This window comes from Erythrolamprus reginae, chromosome 2 (assembly GCF_031021105.1).
Source record: "Erythrolamprus reginae isolate rEryReg1 chromosome 2, rEryReg1.hap1, whole genome shotgun sequence".
Taxonomy (NCBI): Eukaryota; Metazoa; Chordata; class Lepidosauria; order Squamata; family Dipsadidae; genus Erythrolamprus; species Erythrolamprus reginae.
Window position 1 is genome coordinate 47581357 of NC_091951.1, and position 25144 is coordinate 47606500.

General features: G+C 41.6%; 1 protein-coding gene and 1 pseudogene across 1 annotated transcript in view; both read right to left on the reverse strand.

Moving 5' to 3' along the window:
- Positions 1-25144, reverse strand: part of LOC139160333 (zinc finger protein 208-like) — a 123425-nt pseudogene that overhangs the window by 51301 nt on the left and 46980 nt on the right.
- LOC139163233 (zinc finger protein 202-like) overlaps positions 1-25144 on the reverse strand; it is a 102607-nt gene that overhangs the window by 47729 nt on the left and 29734 nt on the right. The gene's annotated exons all lie outside the window — the stretch shown is intronic.

Genomic DNA, 25144 nt, shown 5'->3' on the forward strand with positions numbered 1-25144 from the left:
AAATAAATACATACATAAATACATACATGCATACATACATCAATATCTCTTACTTCTTCAGCGTGAGAACCTCCTGCTCCCTCTGAATGGGAAAACATCCACCAGTCACCCAGGACCACTGCTGGATCTCTTCCCTTCCCTTCAAGACTTTCCTCCAGTTGTACCTCCTGCAAAATTCAAAGGGTTAACCAGAGAGAGTGCAGAGTCCTAGATAGGCAAGATTAAGAATGTCACTCTCTTCTTACCCTCCTCTGGAATCCACCTGTCGCCCTTCAGTGGTTTAATGGTGAAAAACATGGATTTTATTTTATTTATTGGATAAGAAAAATGAGAATACACATGATTTGAATGCATGTAATGAATATAAATAAAAGGGAACATCAGGACAGGGATGCTAGGCACTCTGGTACCCTTATGCATGCCCCTTACAGACCCTCTTTGCAGTGGGGTGAGGTCAACAGTAGACAGTCTAAGGTTTTCATAGTTAGCTATGTAGCCAGTTTTGTTTTTTCCCTAGACCGATTTTTTTGGGGATTGTAGCTTCCTTATTGATATGGGTAATTTGTTTTTCCTGTTGTTGGTGATTATTAGTGGTTTGTATAGTTTAATAATTCTTTTTGACTTCAAGCAAGAAAATGTTATAATGATCATCCTTAACTGACGTGTTATAGCCAGAAAATAGAGTTTTGACAATCAAGAGATCAGAGGTCGGTGTCTATGAGATCTTAGTTGGCTTTTTTGAAGTTGCAATTGAGTATCCCATCATTATGGTGACTTTTGTAAGGTTGTATACTGAGATAAAAGTCAATCATGCTGTAGTCACTGCTGGAAAAGGCTTCTATTGTTGGTAGTCAGTAATCTTAAACAATTACAGAAGATGAGATCAAGGGAGTTGTTAAGTCTAGTGTTAGATACTAATTGATCTAGCCGCAAATTAGTAAGGGCATTGTATAGGGTTCAGCTGTACATTTGTTTAGGGTGCAATTAGGGGCGTGCATAAGTGCCCTAGAGTGCCTTTCATCCCCTGTCCTATTGCTCTTCCATATCTCCTATATCTTTCTTCTATTCCTATATCTCTTCTTCTAGTCTTTCATTGATATATTTTATTCCTATATCTTCTATTCTTTCTTAGATATATTTTACTATGAGTATATCGTCTATAACCTTCATTATGTATTTTACTATGCGTATAACCACTAAAACCCCCATTGTGTAATGGACAAAATCAATCAATCAATCAATTAATAAGAGGTAGATTGAGGTCACCATGAATAACAAGGGGGTATGCGCAAGGAGGTTACCCACATTAGTAGTAAAGTTAGTTAGTGAAGTAGTGATGTTGCTTTCTCTTTGCAGAGGGACCTCCAAATGGATTGTACGTAGATTGCAGGTACTAATGCAAAGAAGGAAGAAAGGTACATTATTGATGGGGACCAGGTGTTTGTCGTGTCCACCCTGATCAGGAAGCCTTCTCAATCCAAGTGCTTTTAACTATGTTAGACCTATCCACAACCCTCCATATTTAAGAGGGTCTGGAGAAAGTTGTATCCCTACATAGAGGGGGGCCAAGGAGCAGACAAGGAATGGAATTCTGTCTTTTCAGTCAAGACGCTCAAACTAATCTTGACACTGCATCCCAAAAGAGGACAATGGTGTTGCCCCCAATTGGGGTTTGAGCCTGGTGCCGAGGCCAATGGAGAACACCAGACACGAGTTGCAAGTTTTGTTTCATTTTATTGAAGTGCTGCAAGGAAAGGGATACGGGCCAAAATATCAAAGAACCATCCCAATAGAATTAAGAATTAAGAAAGCTTTATACGTTTTCACCAAAGCAGAAGGGGGGATATAAGGCAGGATATAATAATAATCCAATAATCAAAATATCATCTAATAAACATTTTTGTAATGAGCTAACAATTATTCTATAATTTCTGGTGGTCTGTAGCAATGTTCACTCTAATTTTGGGTGGAAAAGTATAATGTCTGAGTGGCACATTTTCATGCTTGGGCGTGGATCGATTAGAAATAAAAGGGAGTCACGTGACCTCAGGACAGACAGCAACGGTCATAAATATGAAACAGCAGCAAAGTTTTGATCCTGCGATCATCGGGCTGCCGCAAAGGTCCTGAGTGTAAAAAGGGTGCATAAGTCACTTTTTTCAGGACCGTTGCAAGTTTGAACGGTCAGTAAATGGACCAATGTAAGTCGAGAACAACCTGCCTTCCCCCCTAGATATTTTGTGTGGAGCTTCAAAATGGACTCCTGATCTGCTGATCTGCTTCTAAGAGTGCACTGGTCAGACAGATAATCCTCGATTTTTGTTCTGACCCCAATGGAGGCCAACGTTTCTATCTCCTGAGTAAGACGGTTATTATTACTCAAATGGGGCTACCTTTGAAAAGTGTTCGGAAACTTCAGATCGTGCAGAATGCGGCCGCGAGAGCAATCACGGGCCTTCCCAGATACGCCCATGTCTCATCAACACTCCATGGTCTGCACTGGCTGCCGATCAGTTTCCGGTCACAATTCAAATGAAAACTCCTGCAAAAAGTCCTCCCACAAAGACTCCCCTTTTACGCCTGCTGCAGGATTTCCTAGTTACTCCCAGCTGTGTTTAAGATCTTCTGCATCTGTGCAGCTGCTCATGTTGTCCCATAATCCTGCGCACTCAGACATGGAGAATGGGGCCATTAACCACCCCCTCCTCATCTGACCCAAATGATGTTCTAACTGGGGGTTCCACAGGCACTGCAGGGGCCTCCACCTCTACCTCTCCAGCACTTTCAGCTTCCATCTCTCCTTCCCCTCACCATCTGAACCCTCCGAGAGCCACACAAGTCTCCGATGCTCCGACGGACATGGCTCATCTGGTTCAAAATCTGTTATCAGAGGAGCTGGCCATGAGCCAACCACAACACTCCCCTATGTGGATCCTTCTATGAGACGTAAGGTAACTGTTGGAACTAAAACCCTTTCCATACTCCGTGTATATGACTTCTCACCTGTGTGGGACCTTTGATGGGAATTACGACTAGTCTGTTGGCTAAAGCCCTTTCAACACTCCCTATATTTATATGGCTTCTCCCCTGTGTGGATCCTTTGATGTGAAATAAGATTAGTATGATGGCTGAAGCCCTTTCCACACTCCATGCATTTATATGGCTTCTCCCCTGTGTGGATCCTTTGATGGCGTGTAAGTTTATTGTTTTCAATGAAGCCCTTTCCACACTCTATGCATTTATATCGTTTGTCCCCTGTGTGGATCCTTTGATGGCGGGTAAGATTACTGTTATTACTAAAGTCCTTTCCACACTCCATGCATTTATATGGCTTCTCCCCTGTGTGGATCCTGTGATGGGATGTAAGTTTACTGCTTGTTCTGAAGCCCTTTCCACACTCCATGCATTTGTATCGCTTCTCCCCTGTGTGGATCCTTTGATGTGAAATAAGATTAGTATGTTGGCTGAAGTCCTTTCCACACTCCATGCATTTATATGGCTTCTCCCCTACGTGCATCCCTTTCTCAGATATCACTCTTTCTCTAGAATGAGTGAATGTCCCACTGTAATTTTTTCCACTGTCTTTGCATATATAGTCTTCTGGTTTGGGTTCAGTTGGATAATATTCATTTACATCTAATATGTCTTTGAATAGTCCTGCACCTTTCCTAATATATTTTTTCTCTATTTTTCCTGGTTGGTCAAGAAAGCTTTGCAACTGGGCATCAACTGAAGATGAGGTTTCCTTATTCCAATTATTTGTTGGGTTTTTCTTCCGCCTTTTTTGTTCCATTTGATTTTCAGGCTTCACTGTTTCGTTCCCAAGTCTGTACTTTTGGAATGGTTCATTTGACTCTTTATGCCCTTGCCCACTATAACCTTTAAAGGAAAAGAGGAATAAAAATGTTAGCAAGGTTAAGAAAAAAGGAGAAACATCCAATAAAGCATCTGTAGAAAACCTAAGATTTATTGGAGGTGGGCCAATTCCGGAAGAGCCCTCTGAGAATTAACTTTGAAACAAAAATGCCCTAATTCCAAGACTCGGGATAGAAATGAAATGGAAGTCTATTAAGCCAAAATTATTAATTGAATTGCAATCCTTCATATTTGGAACACCTGGGCCAAATAATATGAAATCTCGGTAACAGAGTTTAGCATTACCTGAAACCAAGGAATTACTTTATCACTGACAGGTTTAAATCAAAATAGAAAAACTCAACAGTTGACAAATGGCACAGGATTCCTCTAAGCAGAAAGCCATTGATCTCCTTCCATACTAGGAGCAACAAAACAGCATATCTTTTCCTTCTCCCTCTCAAGAGATGACCTTTATTTGGAGATATTTAAGTAAGAGACAGCCAATGGCATCTAACCACATCATGTCTTCCTGAACTCTGCCTGGAGAAGAGAAAACCTTACCTAAGGAAGCCGTGTTTCTGTAATTCTCCAGCATGACTTCCCAATGCAGATCTTTTTGGTCAGGATCCAGCTGAGACCACTCGTCCTCAGAGAAATAAACAGCCATATCCTCAATGGGCACAAGACCCCCCTGGAAAAAAGAGTACAGAATAGGTCTGGGAGGGAACGCAAGATCTACCCTTTTCTTTAGGAATATTGTGCACTAAGGTCTATGCTTAGTAGGATTCCAGGATTGAGATGAGAAAATGGACAGAAGAAAAAGGATTTGACTGAAAAAATATTTTAGGCAGCTTTTATGAGATCTTTTGTTGCCATTCAGTAAAAGATCCATTTTCTTCTGGATGGATTTGGTAAAGTGCCATCAATACCCAGAGACACAAAACTCGTCATATAGCAAGGAAGCTTCAAATAGTCTCAGCCATTGGCTGAACGGGAAACAAAGAAACAGAACCAGGGAGAAAACAAATCTAATAAATAATTTCCCTTCTCTTACTTGAGTTGGAGATTGAACCATAATTTCATCTTCACCATAATGAAGAATCAGCTTCCCTCTATTCTCCCCTGTGAGGGACACAGAATTATAAAATTAAAATTAACAAAATAGGAGGAGAGGTGCTATAATAGCAAAGTCATAGAGAAGATGAGCCAGCTGAGATCTCCATGGGGAATGAGAGAATCTTGTATTACCTGTGCATGTACCTTGATTTTTGTCATGCTCAATAGGCCTCAAGAAAAACAGTTCCATAGGGGTATCGGATTGATGCCTCCTTCCCTCAGGATCTCTGTTCTCCACAGTGAAGGGCTTGGAATATAAGCCGGAGAAAAGAAGAAGAATGAAAGGACCACATAAACCATGACATGGATTCTTGTTCTGTTCTTTCAACACCAACTGAAAGCACCCAATGTCCATCAGTTAGGTTGGAAAAGAAGAAAGAAAAGTTTCTCAAATCTTTCTTCTAGGATTGGATAATGGAACAACGTCCTTCAAGAATTAGTGAAATGTTATGAATGTCAGAGAACTGGTAATTTTTTAAATTTATTTATTCATTTGTCCAATACACAATACATATGGAAGAGAATAGACACAAAGTAATATATATATAAAGATAATATGTAAAAATAGAGAAAATATATGAAAGGAAAAAAATATATGAAAGGAAGAAAATATATATGATATATGAGATAAAGGAAAGACAATTGGACAGGGGAGCATAAACTTCAAAAATATTGTTGATTACATCTAAACTCCTTCGAGGCTCCTGAGATGAAATTATCTCACCTGCAATTCTACCTGCTCCTCCTTCTCCTCCTCCGCCTGGCTCAGGAGGAAGCCTTCCACCAGGGCCACCGCCTGGGAGGTGGTCTCTCCTCCACACTCCCGCACCCAGCTCTCTATCTGCAGTGGCAGAAGCGCCAGGAACTGCTCCAGAACAACCAGGTCCAGTATCTGCGCTTTTGTGTGCTTTTCTGGTCTCAACCATCGATTACAAAAGGAATGGAGTCGGCTGCAAAGTCCTCGGGGACCCTCATCCTCCTGATATTGGAGGCTCCTGAAATTCCAGGCATGAACTTGTGAAACAATGGTTTCCTCCTCTGAGATCTTCTGCCCAGATCTTCTGCCCAGATCTCCCCACGGCTCCCAGACTGAGCACCAGAAGGGCTTTTTCCTGTTCTCTCATATGCCAAATGGCTTTCCATTCTTTCTCTGTCCTATTACACAATTGCAAATAGGTTGAATGAATCTTGAGGGTCTCCAAATGCTTTTTCATTCACTGGAGCATTCATCTAGCCTGAGAACAAACTCTTTGTTGAAGAGAACTTTGTCTCTATGAAATGCTGTAGAAATCGCTTCCAGTTTACGTATCTGAGACTGAAAACCAAATAAAGAATTAGAAAATGGTGCATTTAACAGTTGAGTAGTAATCCTACTCCTGGAAGGAAGAATATTTCTGAGCTATTGGAGGATTACAGTGGAACTGAGCAGTTAGTTTCTATGTATGTGTTGCAAACTATGGACTTGACCCTCATCAAAATTTATGATGAAATACACTGAATAAATGCATTTGAGAACAGTTCTTTTTCTATTTCTCTCTCCCTCAAAGAAGGGCGTGATTTTTAAAAACCAAGAAAAATATATACACCCTAAAAAGGAGTGCATTAAAGAGCAACAAAGGGGACTAAACTGGAGGATAAAACAGGTGAAGAACTGTTTTAAACTGGGTATGTCTATTTTGTTGAAAAGAAGGCCTAGGGGAGACAGGATAGCAGTGTTCCAATATCTCCAGGGTTGCCACAAAGGAGAGGAAATCTAGCTATTCCCCAAAGCACCTGAGGGCAGGACAAGAAGCAATGGGTGGAAACTAATCAAGAAGAGAAGCAACTTAGAACTAGGTAGAAAGTTTCTGATAGAACAATTAACCAGTGGAACCCCTTGCCTCCAGAGGTTGTGAATGCTCCAACACTGGAAGTTTTTAAGAAGAGATTGGATAACGGTTAGATAGCCTGGAGTCGGCTAGCTTGAAGAAAAACACAGAGAGGCATTTCAGGAACAAGGAAATGTATATTCAGCAACAAAACAGGTGAGGCAGAAGTCGGAACAACGGAGGATGAGAGCTCCCTATTTGTAGGGAAGCTGTCAAATGAGGGGCCAATGGGAGCAGTCCTTTTATTAATTAGATTAATTAATGATTAAATAATAATTATTTATTTATTTATTAGATTTATGGGCCGCGCTTCCCCTCTCAGACTCGAGGCGGCTTTTCTCCTTCACTCCTGTTTCCCCCCAAAGCAGACTAGAGATTCTACTTTCTCCCTTGCTTCGTCCTGGCTCTTAGGCAGAGGTGGGTTGCTAAGGTGGAACGGTGATGTGTATATGCTCCCGTGGCTCTGAGTCACGGTGCAAGTCCAGAGCAATTATGCTACTGCACCTATACTTGCTATCAGGGTTCAGACAACATGCCAGTCCCAGAACACATTAACAAACCATGAAAGTTCACATAAAATGAAAGGCAATGGAGTGAGTCTTGCTTAGGATGTTCCATTTCCCTTTATTCAGGATTTCCTTGTTAAGAGTCAAATTATATTATTATAAGCAGGCAGGTTCACAAAAAGATTGCCTTAAGCCCAAAGAGTAACTGCAAGTGGTGAGTTTGTGTGAAACACAAGGGTTGAAGGAATGTAGATTGGGATTATTTCCTGGTTCCCTTACCCTTTGTTGGAAATAATAATAAATAATAATAATAACAGCAAAAGAGGGGGAAGGAACCTTGGAGGTCTTCTGGTCCAACCTCCTGCTTGGGCAGGAGACACTCCACCACTTCAGACAAATGGTTCTCCAATCTCTTCTTCAAAACTTCCAGTGTTGGAGCGTTCACAACCTCTGGAGGAAAGCTGTTCCACTGATCAATTGTTCTAATTGCCAGGAATTTTCTCCTTAGTTCTAAATTTCTTCTCTCCTTAATATTCTTATGGATTAAGTTCCAAGTGGGGAAAAAGAAATTGGATTCATGGAGGTTGCTTGGAAAGGAAGTTTAATGGTGGACAGGAGCACATGACATGAGCTTCTGTCCAGAGAAGGTGGATCACATGTTTCCAGATGTTAGGTGTGTGGGGGGAGAAATTCTGAGAAGTTCTTTGTTTTATGTTCTATGAAGCCCCGCACTGAGGCCCTCCTGCTTCTGTGCCAGAAATGCACTGATTGGCTGTCGGATTCCCATGGTGCCATGCAAGGGTAACAATGTAGGCTGTGTTTGTGAGTTTGGGTTTGGCTGGCCCTTTGCTGGGTGATGGTAGAATGAAAGCTCTTTGGGCAATTCCCAATATGGCTCTGTCAGGAGTTGGTTTGTTATGTAGAATAGATTAGTCCATCTTTTAACAAAGGTGAGCTGGGCCATTCCTTGATGGGCACATTGACAAAGGTGGGGGCTACTAAGAGTGGGTCTTTTTTTTGTTTCCTAAAAGCATGTTTCCTGTGATGTTCAATATAATCTGCCTTTTTAAATACTGTATTTCCTAGGATATTTCATTTTTTCTAGGAGACGGGTACTTATTTATTTTGTCCAATACACAATGAGGGTTTTAGTAGATGTATACTGTATATATAAACACATAGTAAAATACATGATGAAGGTTATAGAGGAGATATTCATAGTAAAATATATCTGTGAAAGAATAGGAAAGAAGATATAGTAATAGAACATATCAATGAAAGAATAGCAGAAGAGATATAGGAATAGAAGAAAGGTATAGGAGATATAGGAGAGCAATATGACAGGGGACGGAAGGCACTCTAGTGCATTTAATAATAAATAAATAAATACATACATACATACATACATACATACATACACCAATATCTCTTACTTCTTCAGTGTGAGAACCTCCTGCCTCCCTCTGAATGGGAAAACATCCACCAGTCACCCAGGACCACTGCTGGATCTCTTCCCTTCCCTTCAAGACTTTCCTCCAGTTGTACCTCCTGCAAAACTCAAAGGGTTAACCAGAGAGTGTGCAGAGTCCTAGATAGGCAAGATTAAGAATGTCACTCCCTTCTCGCCCTCCTCTTAAATCCACATTTCGCCCTCCAGTGGTTTAATGGTGAAAAACATGGATTTTATTTTATTTATTGGATAAGAAAAATGAGAATACGCATGATTTGAATGCATGTAATAAATCTAAATAAAAGGGAACATCAGGACAGGGATGCTAGGCCCTCTGGTGCCCTTATGCATGCCCATTACAGATCTCTTGGCAATGGGGTGATCTCATCATTATGGTGACTTTTTATGGTGACTTTTGTAAGGTCGTATACTGAGACAAAAGTCAATCATGCTGTAGTCACTGTTTCTATTGTTTCTATTGTTTGTAGTCAGTAATTTTAAACTATTACAGAAGATGAGATTGAGGCAGTTGTTGAGTCTAGTGTTAGATACTAATTGATCTAGCCCCAAATTAGTAAGGGTATTGTATAGGGTTGTACGGATAGGTACATTTGTTTAGGGTGCAATTAGGGGCGCGCATAAGTGCACCAGAGTGCCTTCCGTCCCCTGTCCTATTGCTCTCCAAATCTCCTATACCTTTCTTCTATTCCTATATCTCTTCTTCTAGTCTTTCATTGATATATTTTATTCCTATATCTTCTATTCTTTCTTAGATATATTTTACTATGAGCATATCCTCTATAACCTTCATTATGTATTTTACTATGTGTATACCCACTAAAACCCCCATTGTGTAATGGACAAAATCAATCAATCAATAAATTAATTAATCAGAGGTAGATTGAGGTCACCAAGAATGATAAGAGGGTATGTGCAAGTTAGTTAGTGAAGTTAGTGAAGTTAGTGAAGTAGCGATGTTGCTTTCTCTTTGCAGAGGGACCTCCAAATGGATTGTATGTAGATTGCAGGTACTAATGCAAAGAAGGAAGAAAGGTACATTATTGATGGGGACAGGTGTTTGTCGTGTCCACCCTGATCAGAAAGCCTTCTCAATCCAAGTGCTTTTAACTATGTTAGACCTATCCACAATCCTCCATATTTAAGAGGGTCTGGAGAAAGTTGTACCCCTGCATAGAGAGGGGCCAAGGAGCAGACAAGAAATGGAATTCTGTCTTTTCACTCAAGACGCTCAAACTAATCTTGACACCGCATCCCAAAAAAGAGGACAATGGTGTTGTCCCCAGTTGGGGTTTGAGCCTGGTGCCGAGGCCAATGGAGAACACCAGACACGAGTTGCAAGTTTTCTTTCATTTTATTGAAGTGCTGCAAGGAAAGGGATAGTGGCCAAAATACCAAAGAACCATCCCAATAGAATTAAGAATTAAGAAAGCCTTATACATTTTCACCAAAGCAGAAGGGGGGAATATAAGGCATATGGCAGGATATAATCAAAATATTGTATCATCTAATAAACATTTTTGTAATGATCTAACAATTATTCTATAATTTCTGGGGGTCTGTAGCAATGTTCCCTCTAATTTTTTTTCGGTATGGGTGGAAAAGTATAATATCTGAGCGGCACATTTTCATGCCTGGGCGTGGATTAGTTAGAAATAAAAGGGAGTCACGTGACCTCAGGACACACAGCAACGGTCATAAATATGAAACAGCAGCAACGTTTTGATCCTGCGATCATTGGACTGCCGCAAAGGTCCTGAGTGTGAAAAGGGTGCATAAGTCACTTTTTTCAGGACTGTTGCAACTTTGAACAGTCAGTAAATGCACCATTGTAAGTCGAGAACAACCTGCCTTCCCCCTAGATATTTTCCGTGGAGCTTCAAAATGGACTCCTGATCTGCTGATCTGCTTCTAAAAGAGTGCACTGGTCAGACAGATAATCCTCGATTTCTGTTCTGACCCCAATGGAGGCCAGCGTTTCTATCTCCTGAGTAACACGGTTATTATTGCTCAAATGGGGCTACCTTTGAAAAGTGTTCAGAAACTTCAGATCGTGCAGAATGCGTCCACGAGAGCAATCATGGGCCTTCCCAGATACGCCCATGTCTCATCAACACTCTGTGGTCTGCAGTGGCTGCCGATCAGTTTCTGGTCACAATTCAAAGTGTTGGTTATGACCTATAAAGCCCTACATGGCATCGGACCAGAATACCTCCGGGACCGTCTTCTGCCGCACAAATCCCAGCAGCCGATTAGGTCCCACAGAGTTTTCCTTCTCTGGGTCCCGTCGACTAAGCAATGTCGTCTGGCAGGGCCCAGGGGAAGAGCCTTCTCTGTGGCAGCCCCGGGCCTCTGGAACCAACTTCCCCCAGAGATCAGAACTGCCCCCACCCTCCTCGCCTTTGGTAAGTTGTTGAAAACTCACCTTTGCCGCCAGGCATGGGGAAATTGACACCTCCCCCAACTACTTGGGTTATGTATGGTTTGATTGGGTTGTGTGATTATTTTATTATCAGGGCTTTTAAATTGTTTTTTAAATATTGGATTTGTACATTGTTTATTATAGTTGTGAGCCGCCCTGATTTTTCTGTTTTATTATCCATACTGTATGTAATAGGTGATACTGATTTGGATTAATGCATAAATGGAATTGAATTTAGAATTGTTGGGGAGATTAACGATATTAATGATTTTTAATTGATTGAAAATAGAGAATATTCTCCGAAATGAGAGCGCTGCCGGGAGGGACCCCCGCGAGAAACGCCTACCGCTGGGCAAGTGATATAGGGCGCGTGGCGGCAGCTGAGGAAAAGGAGGCGTGTGTCAGTGCTCTGTGTATCCAGATGCTTGAGAAAGCCCGTGGGGCAGCCTTGATCGGCCCAAGCGCTCCATCAGTCCCCACCCCAATCGTGCAGCCCGAGAGAAAGAAAAAGGGAGATTAAAGCGAGAGAAAAACAGAAATTTTAGAAAAGGAAAAAAGGGGAAATTCTAAATATTCTCTATTTGCATGGACTGTGGGGAGAGAGTGACAGGAGCAGGAATAAGGTAATTCCTCATACAGAGATACATTTGGTTAAAAATCTATGTTAATTCTAGTTTTAATTGATTAAATCCATGGATTTTCTTTTCAGGAGTTTCCTGCCACTCAGTTGTTTCTTTCCACTTCATTACAAAATGTTTAAAATGTCCTTTTCTGACATTTTTTTAAATAAGCAGCATCAGAGTCATCACCCCACAGTCCATGCGCTTACATGACTTCCTCCTTTAATGGATGTTCCTATGGGAAGTAAGACTACTAGTCTGTCTGAAATCTGGGTAGATCTTTTTATTACCAGCCAGTTGATTCCTGTAAGTAAAAGTCTTGCCATACTCTTTGCTGTTCTATGGCTACTCCCTGTTCTGCTTGACAGCGGTTAAGCATCAAGGAAGACAAAAACACACACACAGACTGAAGGTTTCTGAAAGACAAAATATATTGCTTTACAAATTGAATGAGAGCCGCAATGATGGCAGAAGAATGTCTTTTTATGAGAAAAGGGTCAGGGTTATCTACCAAGCAGATAACAAATGTCCCAAACCCTGCGGGGGGGGGATTATTGACTCCCTTGGAGAGGGTCTGCAAGTTGGGCGTCCTGCTCGATCCATAGCTAACATTAAAGCACCATGTTTCGGTTGTGGTGAGGAGGGCATTTGCCCAGGTTCACCTGGTGCATCAGTTGCGGCCCTATTGGGACAGGGAGTCACTGCTCACAGTCACTCATGCCCTCATCACCTCGAGGTTCGACTACTGGGTAGTAGCCTAATCCTGATTATATGAACCTTAACCTGGTGGGAAACTGTAGGAAAAGTTAGTACTGGTTTAACTACAGTACGTAACCAACATGACTCTGACAATAAATTGGAGCTTTGAAGAAGGCCAAGGTCTGGACTGTTTTATGTCTCAGATGTTATTTGGAAGGCTTACACTGCTTATTAAAAAATATCAGAAGAAGGACATTTTAAACACTTTGTGTGTAATGAAGTGGGAAGAAACAACTGAGTGGCAGGAAACTCTTGAAAAGAAAATCCCAGGATTTAACAAATTAAATCTAGAATTAACATAGATTCTTGACCAAATGTATCTCTGTACAGGGAATTACATCATTCGTGCTCCTGTCGCTCTCTCTACATAGTCCATGCACTTACATGACTTCATCCTATGGGAAGAAAGACTACTAGTTTGTCTGAAATCCTTTCTGCACGCCAAGGATCTGTATGGGTTTCTCTCTGTGTAGATCCTTTTATTACCAGCCAGTTGATTCCTGTAAGTAAAAGTCTTGCCATCCTCTCTGCTGTCATATGGCTACTCCCTGTTCTGCCTGACACTGGCTGAGCAGCAGATAAAGACAAAAACACACACAGAGACTGGAGGTTTCCAAAACACAAAATATATTGCTTTATAAATTGGCTGAAGAATGTCTTTTTATTATTAATTAATTAATTATGTATGCCGCCCCTCTCCGAAGACTCGGAGCAGCTTTATGACCAAAAGTTCAGGATTATCTGCCAAGCCAATAACGAATGTCCCAAACAGCACAAGGTTTGTAAAGAATGCCTCCAGACTGAGCTGCAGCAAAGATATTCACTCTATTGTTCAATAGCTACAATCTTTCAGAACAAAGGTGTCCAAAAACTGGGCTGTTTTCCATGGATGCAACATGTTGGTTTAGAGCGGGAAACCCAGATTTGTTTCATTGTCTTTTAAACCACAAATGAAAACTCCTGCAAAAGGTTCTCCCAGAAAGACTCCCCTTTTACGCCTGCTGCAGGATTCCCCAATTACTCCCAGCTGTGATTAAGATCTTCTGCATCTGCGCAGCTGCTCATGTTGTCCCATAATCCTGTGCACTCAGACATGGAGAATGGGGCCATTAACCACCCCCTCCTCATCTGACCCAGATGAGGCTCTAACTGGGGGTTCCACAGACACTGCAGGGGCCTCCACCTCTACCTCTCCAGCACTTTTACCATCCATCTCTCCTTCCCCTCACCATCTGAACCCTCCGAGAGCCACACAGGTCTCCGATGCTCCGACGGACACGGCTCATTGGGGTCAAAATCTGTTATCAGAGGAGCTAGACATGAGCCAACCGCAACACTCCCCTGTGTGGATCCTTCTATGAGAAGTAAGATAACTGTTGGAACTAAAACCCTTTCCATACTCCATGTATATGGCTTCTCCCCTGTGTGGGACCTTTGATGGGAATTACGACTAGTCTGTTGGCTAAAGCCCTTTCAACACTCCCTATATTTATATGGCTTCTCCCTTGTGTGGATCCTTTGATGTGAAATAAGATGAGTATTTTGCCTGAATCTCCTTCCACACTCCATCCATTTTTATGGCTTCTCTCCTGTGTGGATCTTGTGATGGCGGGTAAGATGACTATTTTTACTAAAGTCCTTTCCACACTCTGTGTATTTATATGGCTTCTCCCCTGTGTGGATCCTTTGATGGGGTTTAAGATGACTGAGGAGACGGAAGCCCTTTCCACACTCTAGGCATTTATATGGTTTCTCCCCTTTGTGGATCCTTTGATGGCGTGTAAGATCATTGCTTGTTCTGAAGCCATTTCCACACTCCGTGCATTTGTATGGCTTCTCCCCTGTGTGGATCCTTAGATGTGAAATAAGATTACTATGTTGGCTGAAGCCCTTTCCACACTCCGTGCATTTGAATGGCTTCTCCCCTGTGTGGATCCTTAGATGGGATGTAAGTTTACTGCTTATTCTGAAGCCCTTTCCACACTCCATGCATTTATATGGCTTCTCTCCTACGTGCATCCCTTTCTCAGATATCACTCTTTCTCTAGAATGAGTGAATGTCCCACTGTAATTTTTTCCACTGTCTTTGCATATATAGTCTTCTGGTTTGGGTTCAGTTGGATAATATTCATTTACATCTAATATGTCTTTGAATAGTCCTGCGCCTTTCCTAATATATTTTTTCTCTATTTTTCCTGGTTGGTCAAGAAAGCTTTGCAACTGAGCATCAACTGAAGATGAGGTTTCCTTATTCCAATTATTTGTTGGGTTTTTCTTCTGCCTTTGTTGTTCCATTTGATTTTCAAGCTTCTCTGTTCCGTTCCCCAGTCTGTACTTTTGGAATGGTTCATTCGACTCTTTATACCCTTGCCCACTATAACCTTTAAAGGAAAATTGGAATAAAAATGTTACAAAGGTTAAGAAAAAAGGAGAAACATCCAATAAAGCATTTGTAGAAAACCTAACATTTATTGGAGGTGGGCCAATTCCGGAAGAGCCCTCTGAGAATTAACTTTGAAACAAAAATGCCCTAATTCCAAGATTCAAGATAGAAATGAAATGGAAGCAAAGTCTATTAAGCCAAAATAATTAATTGAATTGCAATCCTTCATATTTGGAACACCTGGGCCAAATAATATGAAATCTTGGTAACAGAGTTTAGCATTACCTGACACAAAGGAATTACTTTATCACTGATAGGTTTAAATCAAAATAGAAAAACTCAACAGTTGACAAATGGCACAGGATTCCTCTAAGCAGAAATCCATTGATCTCCTTCCATACTAGGAGCAACAAAACAGCATATCTTTTCCTTCTCCCTCTCACGAGATGACCTTTATTTGGAGAAATTCAAATAAGAAACAGCCAATGGCATCAAACCACATCATGTCTTCCTGAACTCTGCCTGGAGAATAGAAAATCTTACCTAAAGAAGCCGTGTTTCTGTAATTCTCCAGCATGACTTCCCAATGCAGATCTTTTTGGTGAGGATCCAGCTGAGACCACTCGTCCTCAGAGAAATAAAGAGCCACATCCTCAAAGGGCACAAGACCCCCCTGGAAAAAAGAGTACAGAATAGGTCTGGGAGGGACGGCAAGATCTACCCTTTTCTTTAGGAAAATTGTGCACTAAGGTCTATGCTTAGTAGGATTCCAGGATTGAGATGAGAAAATGGACAGAAGAAAAAGGATTTGACTGAAAAAATATTTTAGGCAGCTTTTATGAGATCTTTTGTTGCCATTCAGTAAAAGATGCATTTTCTTCTGGATTGATTTGGTAAAGTGCCATCAATACCCAGAGACACAAAACTCGTCATATAGCAAGGAAGCTTCAAATAGTCTCAGCCATTGGCTGAACGGGAAACAAAGAAACAGAACCAGGGAGAAAACAAATCTAATAAATTATTTCCCTTCTCTTACTTGAGTTGGAGGTTGATCCATAATTTCATCTTCACCATAAGGAAGAATCAGCTTCCCTCCATTCTCCCCTGTGAGGGACACAGAATTATAAAATTAAAATTAACAAAATAGGAGGAGAGGTGCTATAATAGCAAAGACATAGAGAAGATGAGCCAGCTGAGATCTCCATGGGGAATGAGAGAATCTTGTATTACCTGTGCATGTACCTTGATTTTTGTCATGCTCAGTAGGCCTCAAGAAAAACAGTTCCCTAGGGGCATCGGATTGATGCCTCCTTCCCTCAGGACCTCTGTTCTCCACAGTGAAGGGCTTGGAATATAAGCCAGAGAAAAGAAGAAGAATGAAAGGACCACATAAACCATGACATGGATTCTTGTTCTGTTCTTTCAACACCAACTGAAAGCACCCAATGTCCATCAGTTAGGTTGGAAAAGAAGAAAGAAAAGTTTCCCAAATCTTTCTTCTAGGATTGGATAATGGAACAACGTCCTTCAAGAATTAGTGAAATGTTATGAATTTCAGAGAACTGGTAATTTTTTATTTATTTATTCATTTGTCCAATACACAATACATATGGAAGAGAATAGACATGAAGTAATATATATATAAAGATAATATGTAAAAATAGAGGAGAAGATATATGAAAGGAAGAAAATATACATGATATATGAGATAAAGGAAAGACAATTGGACAGGGGAGCATAAACTTCAAAAATATTGTTGATTACATCTAAACTCCTTCGAGGCTCCTGAGATGAAATTATCTCACCTGCCACTCAACCTGCTCCTCCTTCTCCTCCTCTGCCTGGCTCAGGAGGAAGCCTTCCACCAGGGCCACCGCCTGGGAGGTGGTCTCTGCTCCACACTCCCGCACCCAGCTCTCCATCTGCAGGGGCAGAAGCGCCAGGAACTGCTCCAGAACAACCAGGTCCAGCATCTGCACTTTTGTGTGCTTTTCTGGTCTCAACCATCGACTACAGAAGGAATGGAGTCGGCTGCAAAGTCCTCGGGGACCCTCATCCTCTTGATATTGGAGGCTCCTGAATTTCCAGGCATGAACTTGTGAAACGATGGTTTCCTCCTCCAAGATCTTCTGCCCAGATCTTCCCCAGATCTCCCCCTGGCTCCCAGACTTAGAACCAGAAGGGCTTTTTCCTGTTCTCTCATATGCCAAATGGCTTTCCATCCTTTCTCTGTCCTATTACACAATTGCAAATAGGTTGAAGGAATCTTGAGACTCTCCAAATGCTTTTTCATTCACTGGAGCATTCATCTAGCCTGAGAACAAACTCTTTGTTGAAGAGAACTTTGTCTCTATGAAATGCTGTAGAAATCGCTTCCAGTTTAGGTATCTGAGACCGAAAACCAAATAAAGAATTAGAAAATGGTGCATTTAACAGTTGAATAATAATCCTACTCCTGGAAGGAAGTATATTTCCGAGCTATTGGAGGATTACAGTGGCACTGAGCAGTTAGTTTCTATGTATGTGTTGCAAACTATGGACTTGACCCTCATTAAAATTTATGATGAAAAACACTGAATAAATGAATTTGAGAACAGTTGTTTTTCTATTTCTCTCTCCCTCAAAGAAGGGTGTGATTTTTAAAAACCAAGAAAAATATATACACCCTAAAAAGGAGTGCATTAAAGAGCAACAAAGGGGATTAAACTGGAGGATAAAACAGGTGAAGAACTTTTTTAAACTGGGTATGTCTATGCTGATGAAAAGAAGGACAAGGGGAGAACAATTAACAAGTGGAACACCTTGCCTCCGGAGGTTGTGAATGCTCCAACACTGGAAGTTTTAAAGAAGAGATTGGATAACGGTTAGATAGCCTGGAGTCGGCTAGCTTGAAGAAAAACACAGAGAGGCATATCAGGAACAAGGAACTGTATATTCAGCAACAGCACAAGTGAGGCAGAAGTCGGAACAACGGAGGATGAGAGCTCCCTATTTGTAGGGAAGCTGTAAAATGAGGGGCCAATGGGAGCAGTCCTTTTATTAATTAGATTATTAATTAATGATTAAATAATATTTATTTATTTATTTATTTATTTATTAGATTTATGGGCCGCGCTTCCCGTCTCAGACTCGGGGCGGCTTTTCTCCTTCACTCCTGTTTCCCCCCCAAAGCAGACTAGAGATTCTACTTTCGCCCTTGCTTCCTCCTGGCTCTTATGCAGAGGTGGGTTGCTAAGGTGGAACGGTGATGTGTGCTTGCTCCCGTGGCTCTGAGTCACGGTTCAAGTCCAGAGGAATTATACTACTGCACCTATACTTGCTATCAGGGTTCACACAACATGCCAATCCCAGAACACATTAAGAAACCATGAAAGTTCACATAAAATGAAAGCCAACAAAGTGAGTCTTGCTTAGGATGTTCCATTTCCTTTTATTCAGGGCTTACTTTTTAAGAGTCAAATTACATTATTATAAGCAGGCAGATTCACAAAAAGATTGCCTGAAGCCCAAACAGTAACTGCAAGTGGTGAGTTTGTGTGAAGCACAAGGGTTAAAGGAATGTACATTGGGATTATTTCCTGGTTCCTTTACCCTTTTTGGAAATAATAATAAATAATAATAACAACAAAACAGGTGGAAGGAATCTTGGAGGTCTTCTGGTCCAACCTCCTGCTTGGGCAGGAGACACTCCACCACTTCAGACAAATGGTTCTCCAATCTCTTCTTCAAAACTTCCAGTGTTGGAGCGTTCACAACCTCTGGAGGAAAGCTGTTCCACTGATCAATTGTTCTAATTGCCAGGAATTTTCTCCTTAGTTCTAAATTGCTTCTCTCCTTAATATTCTTATGGATTAAGTTCCAAGTGGGGAAAAAGAAACTGGATTCATGGAGGTTGCTTGGAAAGGAGTTTTAATGGTGGACAGGAACACATGGCATGAGCTTCTGTCCAGAGAAGGTGGATCACATGTTTCCAGATGTTAGGTGTGTGTTTGTGTGGAGAAATTCTGGAAAGTTCTTTGTTTTATGTTCTATGAGGCCCTGTCCTGAGCCCCTCCTGCTTCTGTGCAGAAATGCACTGATTGGCTGTCGGATTCCCATGGTGCCATGCAAAGGCAACAATGTGGGCTGTGTTTTTGAGTTTGGGTTTGGCTGGCCCTTTGCTGGGTGATGGTAGAATGAAAGCTCTTTGGGCAATTCCTAATATGGCTCTGTCAGGAGGAGGTTTGTTATGTAGAATAGATTAGTCCATCTTTTAACAAAGGTGAGCTGGGCCATTCCTTGATGGGCACATTGACAAAGGTGGGGGCTACTAAGAGTGAGTCTTTTTGTGTGTGCCTAAAATCATGTTTCTGGTGATATTCAATATAATCTGCCTTTTTAATATTTCCTAGGATATTTCATTTTTTCTAGGAGACGGGTGGGGGTTAACTTCCTACACCTGCTAAGACAAATTGAACTGCAGAGGATCCAGGCCCTATTTTAGTCTCATCCAGCACATAGTAAGAATACAGGCACAATCTTCTGCATCTCCTTCTTTGTAAAAACTCTTCTTCTTTCCTGCTTGTAATTTGCCATGTAAATTCGCCCTCTGCCCCTACCGAGCTTTTCCCAGGAAGTGGGGTGTGACTGCCTCCCCCATAATACCCTCCTTCTTCCTGGGGATCTGGATTTCTTTCTGCGGACAACACAATTGAAGGCAAAACGGCTTTTCTGGCAGTCTGCTTCTCTCCCCCCCCCCCCCCACTTGTTAGGAGCATAGAAAGGGAGGCAGGGGCACATGGGATCTGGGCTCTCCCACTCTCGGGACACAGAAGACTGAACCTGGATGAGGGCATATATATTATGTTGTAATCCACCGCGAGTCTTCAGGGAGGGGCGGCATATAAATCCAAATATTTTTATTTTATTTTATTTATTTATTTTGTCCAATACACAATGAGGGTTTTAGTAGGTATATATATATATAAACACATAGTAAAATACATGATGAAGGTTATAGAGGAGATACTCATAGTAAAATATATCTATGAAAGAATAGAAAAGAAGATATAGTAATAGAACATATCAATGAAAGAATAGCAGAAGAGATATAGGAATAGAAGAAAGGTATAGGAGATATAGGAGAGCAATAGGACAGGGGACGGAAGGCACTCTAGTGTACTTAATAATAGATAAATACATACATAAATACATACATAAATACATACATACATACATTACATCAATAAATATCTCTTACTTCTTCAGCGTGAGAACCTCCTGCCTCCCCCTGAATGGGAAAACATCCACCAGTCACCCAGGACCACTGCTGGATCTCTTCCCTTCCCTTCAAGACTTTCCTCCAGTTGTACCTCCTGCAAAACTCAAAGGGTTAACCAGAGAGTGCAGAGTCCTAGATAGGCAAGATTAAGAATGTCACTCCCTTCTCACCCTCCTCTGGAATACACCTGTGGCCCTCCAGTGAAAAACATGGATTTTATTTTATTTATTGGATAAGAAAAATGAGAATACACATGATTTGAATGCATGTAATAAATATAAATAAAAGGGAACATCAGAACAGGGACGCTAGGCACTCTGGTATCCTTATACACGCCCATTACAGACCTCTTTGCAATGGGGTGATCCCATCATTATGGTGACTTTTGTAAGGTTGTATACTGAGACAAAAATCAATCATGCTGTAGTCACTGTTGGAAAAGGCTTCTATTGTTTGTAGTCAGTAATTTTAAACTATTACAGAAGATGAGATCGAGGCAGTTGTTGAGTCTAGTGTTAGATACTAATTGATCTAGCCCCAAATTAGTAAGGGTATTGTATAGGGTTGTATGGATAGGTACAGTTGTTTAGGGTGCAATTAGGGGCGTGCATAAGTGCCCTAGAGTGCCTTCCGTACCTTGTCCTATTGCTCTCCTATATCTCCTATACCTTTCTTCTATTCCTATATCTCTTCTTCTAGTCTTTCATTGATATGTTTTATTCCTATATCTTCTCTTCTATTCTTTCTTAGATATATTTTACTATGAGTATATCCTCTATAACCTTCATCATGTATTTTACTATGTGTATACCCACTAAAACCCCCATTGTGTAATGGACAAAATCAATCAATCAATAAATTAATTAATAAGAGGTAGATTGAGGTCACCAAGAAAGATAAGAGGGTATGTGCAAGGAGGCTACCCACATTAGTAGTGAAGTTAGTTAGTGAAGTAATGATGTTGCCTTCTCTTTGCAGAGGGACCTCCAAATGGATTGTACGTAGATTGCAGGTACTAATGCAAAGAAGGAAGAAAGGTACATTATTGATGGGGACCAGGTGTTTGTCGTGTCCACCCTGATCAGGAAGCCTTCTCAATCCAAGTGCTTTTAATTATGTTAGACCTATCCACAATCCTCATATTTAAGAGGGTCTGGAGAAAGTTGTATCTCTGCATAGAGGGGGGGGAGGGGCCAAGGAGCAGACAAGAAATGGAATTCTGTCTTTTCACTCAAGACGCTCAAACTAATCTTGATACTGCATCCCAAAAAAGAGGACAATGGTGTTGTCCACAACTGGGGTTTGAGCCTGGTGCTGAGGCCAATGGAGAACACCAGACACGAGTTGCAAGTTTTGTTTCATTTTATTGAAGTGCTGCAAGGAAAGGGATACTGGCCAAAATACAAAAGAACCATCCCAATAGAATTAAGAATTAAGAAAGCGTCTGCTTTCACCAAAGCAGACGGGGGGATATAAGGCATAAGGCAGGATATAATCAAAATATCATCTAATAAACATTTTTGTAATGATCTAACAATTATTCAATAATTTCTGGGGGTCTGTAGCAATGTTCCCTCTAATTTTGGGTGGAAAAGTATAATGTCTGAGCAGCACATTTTCATGCTTGGGCGTGGATCGATTAGAAATAAAAGGGAGTCACGTGACCTCAGGACACACAGCAACGGTCATAAATATGAAACAGCAGTAAAGTTTTGATCCTGCAATCATTGGGCTGCCGCAAAGGTCCTGAGTGTGAAAATGGTCCATAGGTCACCTTTTTCAAGACCATTTTAACTTTGAATGGTCAGTAAATGGACCATTGTAAGTCGAGAACAACCTGCCTTCCCCCCTAGATATTTTCTGTGGAGCTTCAAAATGGACTCCTGATCTGCTGATCTGCTCCTAAAAGAGTGCACTGGTCAGACAGATAATCCTTGACTTCTGTTCTGACCCCAATGGAGGCCAATGTTTCTATCTCCTGAGTAAGACGGTTATTATTGCTCAAATGGGGCTACCTTTGAAAAGTGTTCGGAAACTTCAGATCGTGCACAATGTGGCCGCAAGAGCAATCATGGGCTTTCCCAGATATGCCCATATCTCATCAACACTCCATGGTCTGCACTGGCTGCTGATCAGTTTCCAGTCACAATTCAAAGTTTTGGTTATGACCTATAAAGCCCTTCATGGCACCGGACCAGAATACCTCCGGGACCGTCTTCTGCCACATGAATCCCAGCGGGGGATTAGGTCTCACAGAGTTGGCCTTCTCTGGGTCCCGTCGACTAAGCAATGTCGTCTGGCAGGGCCCAGGGGAAGAGCCTTCTCTGTGGCAGCCCCGGCCCTCTGGAACCAACTTCCCCCAGAGGTCAGAACTGCCCCCACCCTCCTCGCCTTTGTTAAGTTGTTGAAAACTCACCTTTGCCGCCAGGCATGGGGAAATTGACACCTCCCCGAACTACTTGGGTTATGTATGGTTTGATTGGGTTGTGTGATTATTTTATTATCAGGGTTTTTAAATTGTTTTTTTAAATATTGGATTTGTACATTGTTTATTATTGTTGTGAGCCGCCCCGAGTTTTCTGTTTTATTATCGATACTGTATGTAGTAGGTGATACTGATTTGGATTAATGCATAAATGGAATTGAATTTACAATTGTTGGGGAGATTAACGATATTAATGATTTTTAATTGATTGAAAATAGAGAATATTCTCCGAAATGAGAGCGCTGCCGGGAGGGACCCCCGCGAGAAACGCCTACCGCTGGGCAAGTGATATAGGGCGCGTGGCGGCAGCTGAGGAAAAGGAGGCGTGTGTCAGTGCTCTGTGTATCCAGATGCTCGAGAAAGCCCGTGGGGCAGCCTTGATCGGCCCGAGGGCTCCATCAGTCCCCACCCCAATCGTGCAGCCCGAGAGAAAGAAAAAGGGAGATTAAAGCGAGAGAAAAACAGAAATTTGAGAAAAGAAAAAAGGGGAAATTCTAAATATTCTCTATTTGCATGGACTGTGGGGAGAGAGTGACAGGAGCAGGAATAAGGTAATTCCTCATAAAGAGATACATCTGGTTAAAAATCTATGTTAATTCTAGATTTATTAAATCCATGGATTTTCTTTTCGGGAGTTTCCTGCCACTCAGTTGTTTCTTTCCACTTCATTACAAAATGTTTAAAATGTCCTTTTCTGACATTTTTTTAAATAAGCAGCATCAGAGTCATCACCCCACAGTCCATGCACTTACATGACTTCATCCTTTCATGGATGTTCCTATGGGAAGTAAGACTACTAGTCTGTCTGAACTCCTTTCTGCACACCAACGATTTGTATGGGTTTCTCTCTGTGTAGATCCTTTTATTACCAACCAGTTGATTCCTCTAAGTAAACGTCTTGCCATACTCTCTGCTGTCATATGGCTACTCCCTGTTCTGCCTGACACTGGTTGAGCTGCAGATAAAGACAAAAACACACACAGAGACTGTCTGGATGTTTCCGAAACACAAAATATATTGCTTTACAAATAGGCTGAAGAATGTCTTTTTATTATTAATTAATTATGTATGCCGCCCGTCTCCGAAGACTCGGAGCAGCTTTATGACCAAAAGTTCAGGATTATCTGCCAAGCCAATAACGAATGTCCCAAACAGCACAAGGTTTGTAAAGAATGCCTCCAGACTGAGCTGCAGCAAAGGAATTCACTCTATTGTTCAATAGCTACAATCTTTCAGAACAAAGGTGTCCAAAAACTGGGCTGTTTTCCATGGATGCAACATGTTGGTTTAGAGAGGGGAACCCAGATCTGTTTCATTGTCTTTTAAACCACAAATGAAAACTCCTGCAAAAGGTTCTCCCACAAAGACTCCCCTTTTACGCCTGCTCCAGGATTCCCCAATTACTACCAGCTGTGATTAAGATCTTCTGCATCTGCGCAGCTGCTCATGTTGTGCCATAATCCTGCACACTCAGACATGGAGAATAGGGCCATTAACCACCCCCTCCTCATCTGACCCAGATGAGGCTCTAACTGGGGGTTCCACAGACACTGCAGGGGCCTCCACCTCTACCTCTCCAGCACTTTCACTTCCATCTCTCGTTCCCCTCACCATCTGAACCCTCCGAGAGCCACACAGGTCTCCGATGCTCCGACGGACACAGCTCATCAGGGCCAAAATCTGTTATCAGAGGAGCTGGCCATGAGCCAACCACAACACTCCCCTGTGTGGATCCTTCTATGAGAAGTAAGATAACTGTTGGAACTAAAACCCTTTCCATACTCCATGTATATGGCTTCTCCCGTGTGGGACCTTTGATGGGAATTACGACTAGTCTGTTGGCTAAAGCCCTTTCAACACTCCCTATATTTATATGGCTTCTCCCCTGTGTGGATCCTTTGATGTGAAATAAGATGAGTATTTTGCCTGAATCTCCTTCCACACTCCATCCATTTTTATGGCTTCTCCCCTGTGTGGATCTTGTGATGGCGGGTAAGATTACTATTTTTACTAAAGTCCTTTCCACACTCTGTGCATTTATATGGCTTCTCCCCTGTGTGGATCCTTTGATGGCATGTAAGATCATTGCTTGTTCTGAAGCCATTTCCACACTCCGTGCATTTGTATGGCTTCTCCCCTGTGTGGATCCTTAGATGGGATGTAAGTTTACTGCTTATTCTGAAGCCCTTTCCACACTCCATGCATTTATATGGCTTCTCTCCTACGTGCCTCCCTTTCTCAGATATCACTCTTTCTCTAGAATGAGTGAATGTCCCACTGTAATTTGTTCCACTGTCTTTGTATGTATAGTCTTCTGGTTTGGGTTCAGTTGTATGATATTCATTTACATCTAATATATCTTTGAATAGTCCTGCACCTTTCCTAATATATTTTTTCTC